This window comes from Ischnura elegans, chromosome 4 (genome assembly GCF_921293095.1).
Source record: "Ischnura elegans chromosome 4, ioIscEleg1.1, whole genome shotgun sequence".
In the NCBI taxonomy this organism is placed as follows: Eukaryota; Metazoa; Arthropoda; class Insecta; order Odonata; family Coenagrionidae; genus Ischnura; species Ischnura elegans.
In genome coordinates this window covers 99,878,089-99,884,088 of record NC_060249.1, presented here as the reverse complement: position 1 = coordinate 99,884,088, position 6,000 = coordinate 99,878,089, and positions in this window count along the sequence as shown.

Genomic DNA, 6,000 nt, shown 5'->3' with positions numbered 1-6,000 from the left:
TTTCTCCCAAGTCCGAAGCTTCTCGGGTTGAATCATTTAACATGCTTTACATTCTAATATTTTCTGCGGTGGCTGATATATATTTAGGAATGTGTTTCTCTGCAGTGTGAGATCAATAATTAACGAGGATAGAAAATTTATCTCTCTGTCTTCAGGACATGAGTCAGGCCTTTATTTCAACAGCTCCTGTCAGCATTTCATTTTGTCATTAAATTCAGATACATTTAATTTTATGAATTTTAGCTTACATTCAGTGTGCCATGATAAATTAAGAGTTCTCCTGTATTGCTATCATTGTCGTTATCTTTAATAAATTATTCATATTAGTGCTAATTTACATTAAAAAATTGGTTTGAACAACAACAACAAACAATGCTTATAAACATTGTATATTAACTTAAGGCTTAGTTGACAAAAATCCACTCTGCCCATGTTTATTAAACTCCTGGTTCATTTGTTCAATTTTGGTGGAACGTGACCCGTCCTATCCTATATCGAGCGTTTAAATAAGGCCAACGAGGTAACTGGGGCCTTTTTTTACTCAAAATTTAATTTTTGCTACCGTTATAAACATACTTCAACATATTAAGCTCATACTATTTGAAATTTCACACATACGTTTTAACCCAGGTTTTCATTACTGGAACTCGGGTTCATACCATGAGGTATCTTTTTCATAGACATGATATTTTATTCAAAGATCTCATGAAATGGACTTTTCATATCATTGCTTGAATCTTAAAATCAGCTGTACCCGGTGTTTACTCAAAATAAGCACTCGCTTAACTTAGATTCTGAACGGAAACGTTTCTTTCATCGTCAGGAATCGATAATGTTAAAAAATAAACTTATATGATATTCCTGATTGCAAACACCAAAAGTTTTGAAATTTATCTTAATATTTAGCCAAAACTTTACGAAATCCCTTAAATTTTTTGGTTGCCTGAACGTTGTCGGTAAGTTTGACATCTTCACCCACCCATACATGATTACGGGAAGGTAATGGCACGCACTTAATTTCATTTTTCTTGAAATTTTACAAATTCTTAAATTTATACAATGATTTTTTTGGCTTAAACAGGCATTTCAAAAATATTTGTTTGTGCTGATAACTTGCATTTCAAGAACTCATCACCTGAATATGTGAGCTAATGGCATATCATATCTTTGAATTGGAGTTCGAGCTTTTTCTGCGCATTCCTATATTGCCTCAATAAATACGTGAAATACCAATACTGTTTATTAAAATAAATTATAAAATTGACCTATTCATTTTGCGTGAAATAAATGGGGATGCAAGACGAGTGCATTAAAATACAGTTATTTCACTACCGGTATATCTTAATATGAATTTAAAATATTTTACCAGCATTTTTAAAAGTCAAAATATTCACGAAATGATGGAATGAAGAATGTTACAGTTCATGTGAACGGTGGCCGTTGAGATTTTTAGGGCATCAACTGCTGCTAAATTATTATGCACTCTCCAGTTCTCTCTTTTTCCAATCAAGGTGTGCACTGTTGGAGGTCGAAATTTTTCGGTGCATTCCTCAATTGCTTAAATAAATATGTTTGCTTTATTTTTGTCATATTACCTGTTTCGTGGTTTATTGGGAGACAGATCCTTTATGGTAGCAATAACTCATTGAAAAGCGTCCATGCTCCTGCTTTGGCTTTTTTGTGCTTGCATTTTTTCACTTTCACCATGATTGATCTTTAGTTTTTCAATTTGTAATTCTGAGAGATTTAGCGTATTTTGCATAAAAATAATTGAATTATTTTGGATAAATTGTGGGAAAACGTTTGCGAGAAGAATTTTTTCGCAGAATGGAAGACTTTAGGTATTCCTTTATGCCCAATTCAAAAATTACCTTTTAAAATTTCGATTTTTTGAAGTTATACTTGTACAGAACACCACTTTTTATGTTGCATTAAATATATTTGTGAGGTTTTGGGTCTGAAATGTCTGAGAAAGGAATTTTTAAGTAAGTTGACTCAGCTCTGTTGAATTTTTTAAAATCCTTTCATTCACTGTTTCGTAAAGGATCCGTCATTTTTATCGTCAAATTCTCTGACATCCATGAAAAAAGTATGATTTTATGCGGGTGTCGTTTACTAAATGCTTAGAAAAATGTGTTTTCTTAATTGTTGCCGGACCAGAAATTCAAATACGAATTTTTTAGGCGAATAAATCATACTAATTCTCGTTGCTGATGATAAAGGGGTGTTTTTTTATCTAGCCGTAATGTACCGCTATGTTGCGTGAAGCATTCGTGTAATCGTATTATTAATATTCTTTCTAATAGGACAGTGATATCTTAAGTGTTTTATTTTTATCGGGGTAAGGGATAGCATAGTATCCTTAAAATAATTGGGAATTTTTTTTTTGGGAATGAATTATCTAAAACGCCCACCAAAACTAAAGAGTTTTACTAGAATATGTGTTGCTCAGAGAAAATGAAAGACAACCAACAGAAGATAGCCAGTAGGAAATATGAATAATATGGGCGGTCTCCTTAGCGCCTTTCATTCAGAGTTAGCGTATACCAAAGCTAGGTTCATCTACAATCCTTCCTTATGGCCGTAAAACCTAAGGTTTGTGTTGCCGTATCCAAGTAACTTCATGTCTAGTAATAAAGTAATTAAATTTAAGTAACGCATATACACGCAGTATTTTCGCCATATTAATAATTTTTGATAATGCATGTTATACTACGGTTCAATATGTAAAATGAATTGTGTTATTTGCGGTTCAAAATGAGCAAATTGAGACTTTTGGTACGTCAATGTACCTATCTCAGTTTCTTCAATAAATGTATTCGTTGATATTATTTATAAATGAATTTTGGATACATAATTTGGAGAATATTTTTGTAAGTATATTCCATCGAGAATGGCATTTGTGATCGGCCGCAAAATAAATACTTTATATAAAAAAAACTCTTTACAATGTTTGAATCATGAAGGTAATTAATACATAATATAATGTAAAAGTATTTATTTTTACATAGTTGTCAGTTACTAATGAATTTTGGGTTTCCTTTACGTTTAATTAGTTTTCCTACCTTTTTAAATTTTATTGTTTGTTAGTGTATTTTTTGCTGACAACTTCCGAATACTCCTCATATTCCGATTTTTGCGGGTATTAGTCACCGCTACGCAGTTATATTTTTCCTATTGCTAATCCTAACTCTCTGCTTGTAGCCAACCATTCGGTAAAACTGAGGCTAACCGCACTTGTTTGCTGTATTCCTCCGCTATTTTCGTAGTGAATTTCTTTTTTCATTTTCTTTGCGGTCCTCTCCCCTCCCTCCTTTACTAAGCCCCTCATCCATCCGATATCCCCGGAGGGTATGTTCCCCTTTTCCGTGAGAGCGCAGCAACGGGGAATAGTCATTACATCCGGAACAAGGACGATGTACAAGGGTGGTACAGGAAAGCGGTAAAGGCCGATGAGCTCCGAGAAAGGCAATGCGGTGCTGCGTTTCCCCTTTAACTTTTCCAATACTCGAGCACGCAATCACTCGAACTTGGCGACAAAAGCAGGGACCAATTCCATTGAGACAAACGTTTTGAGTTCTCCACTCTGATATACGACCGTGCCAGGCGTGGGATTGGATCCATTATTTATGAAATTTTCATGCCGATTTGAAAATCACGTGAACGAATGACGTGGAGGTATGTTTCGCCATCCATCTAAATCGGAGCTTTTTTTTCGAGCACAATCATTTGTCTGCAAGGCTGTGGGTTTATCATCACCTCTGTGGTAACAACGGCAGTAGATACGCTAATTTCCCGCAGAAATAAGATAGAAATGATCCGTCTATAGAAAACTTTTTATCCTAAAATCTGAAGCTCTTGGTACAATTGTTCGGATTTCAGGCAATGTGTTTTTCATCACTTATGAGGGTTTAACCAACAAAAAGATATTCATTTCTTGCTAAAATAGGACCGTGTTAATCTGGCTAAAACACTACTTTATTCTCAAATTTGGAACTAAGTGTAGGAATAATCAGGTTATTTGGGCATGTGATGCCATCAGAAATTTATCGTCAGGATAAAATATTCTTGAGTTTTCATATTTTACGGAAAATTAAACATTATTATTATTTGGAAATGCTATGATATTCTGGCCTCATTTTAGTGTTTTTAAGTGAGATTTCTCAAAAATGTAAGTTGTGACTGTTAGCACCAAGTACGTGTCGCAATTCACATTTAGCATTCGGACTTCGTTTTTTATGTATTTTTTTGATTTCTTCCCCTTTATTTTTTGTGGTTGATGAATACAAGTCCACAGAGATTGATGGTTTTGGTGGTATAGGGCTATAATTTATATATTATGTGTCATACCAGTAGGTGCATATGCATGGATTTTAAAGCTGTGTGTCATGCGGACCAGTATATGCACATATATGGATTTTTAAAGCTACTCTTGGTGAGCCACTTTGCCGCATGCAAAGAGACTCCTCCGTCGTAAATGCAAAGCCCTTTCCATGCGTATCATAACCTCGGATCGGAGAAGAGGTATATGGATGGAATGGAGGGTCAGCTGGAAATGATGGTCGGGATGATATTATCCAGCTACGGACGAAAGATACCGAGGGAACGGCGAGTTAAAATGTCATCCGACTGATAAAATACTGCTTTCGAGATATTTATGATAAAACCACCTCGAAGGACCCTAAACTTTTATGAAAATTTACTTCTCTAATCCTTGATAAAACTTATACCGAGCGCTTATATGTTAGTTTGCATTCAAACCCAAGGCACCAACTTTTGTCTTAGAGGTAATGACTATAATAATGCACCTACGTGTTTAATAAATAATGGCGTTTTCAAATATCCACCCATAATCCTTGCATAATATTTACGAATACTCTATAACCACAGTGTGTACGTTTTAAGTGTTGGTTGAAGGAGTCTCAGAAAATATTAGTGGAAGGTTTATCATTTTCAGGTATTTTTGTTGCATTTAATAGTACAATTTGCTATTTGTAATACTTGAAGTCTTCGTATTAGATGAAATGAATAAATTTTTAAATCACTAGTCTCGGTGTTTCTCAATTAATCCTCCAATATTAAGTTGTAATGACGTACCTTTATAGCAGACGAATAGAGGGAGGTCAGATAGCCGAAGGTTTAGATGAAATTTAGGCGGAATGATGTGGTTTTCTTAGGTTTAGTGAAAAACCGATAAGGACTAATTTACGTCAAATAATAATTACTAACATTGTAAGCGGTTAGCAGTTTCTTTTTCTTGTGGAATGTATCTTGTTAGGAGGCTCATGTTAATGGAGAAATGAAGTCAAGCACCAAAAGCTGTTACTCACTCTTTCTAAGCTCGCCTAAGGGAGTGTCATCGCATCATAAGTAGACAGTGGTTCATTTCGTGAGAAATTTATTGCATTTCTTCATACTGCTGGATTTATCTGCGTTCTATGATATCCATACTGTTTTGATTGAAAATTTCTACAGCACATAATCATTTTCTTCTTTTCATTTTTTGATTTAGTCAGTTATTCCAATTTCTCCGTAGTTAAGTATTTTATACGGGTAGCTTGGACATATCATAAGGTCCTTCTTTAGGAAATATGACTCAATGTTCATGAATATCTTCAATGCACAATGATATTTTGATGGTATGAGCCATCAGGATATCATTAAAGATACACTTAAATGTTTCAGTGTTTACCATTGCAAGCATTTGTGGCAGATAAGAGCTTAGATGTCAGCTTCAACTTGCGACTGAGCGTGAGCTGTCTTTAAAATGTTTAAAGCAACATCATCCTTAGATATGACTCTTCGGTTTCTGGTAAAGAACTTTAATAGATGTAAAAGCAAATATTGATGGAAGGAACATTGAAAAACATTCGTCTTATACACAAAGTAGGAGTTACAAATTTCAGTCATCTGTAAAAACATAATGCTTTAGTACAGGTATGCGATAATATAAATATTAATTTTTTAATTTTTTTACTTAACTGAGAAAAAAAGTTTACG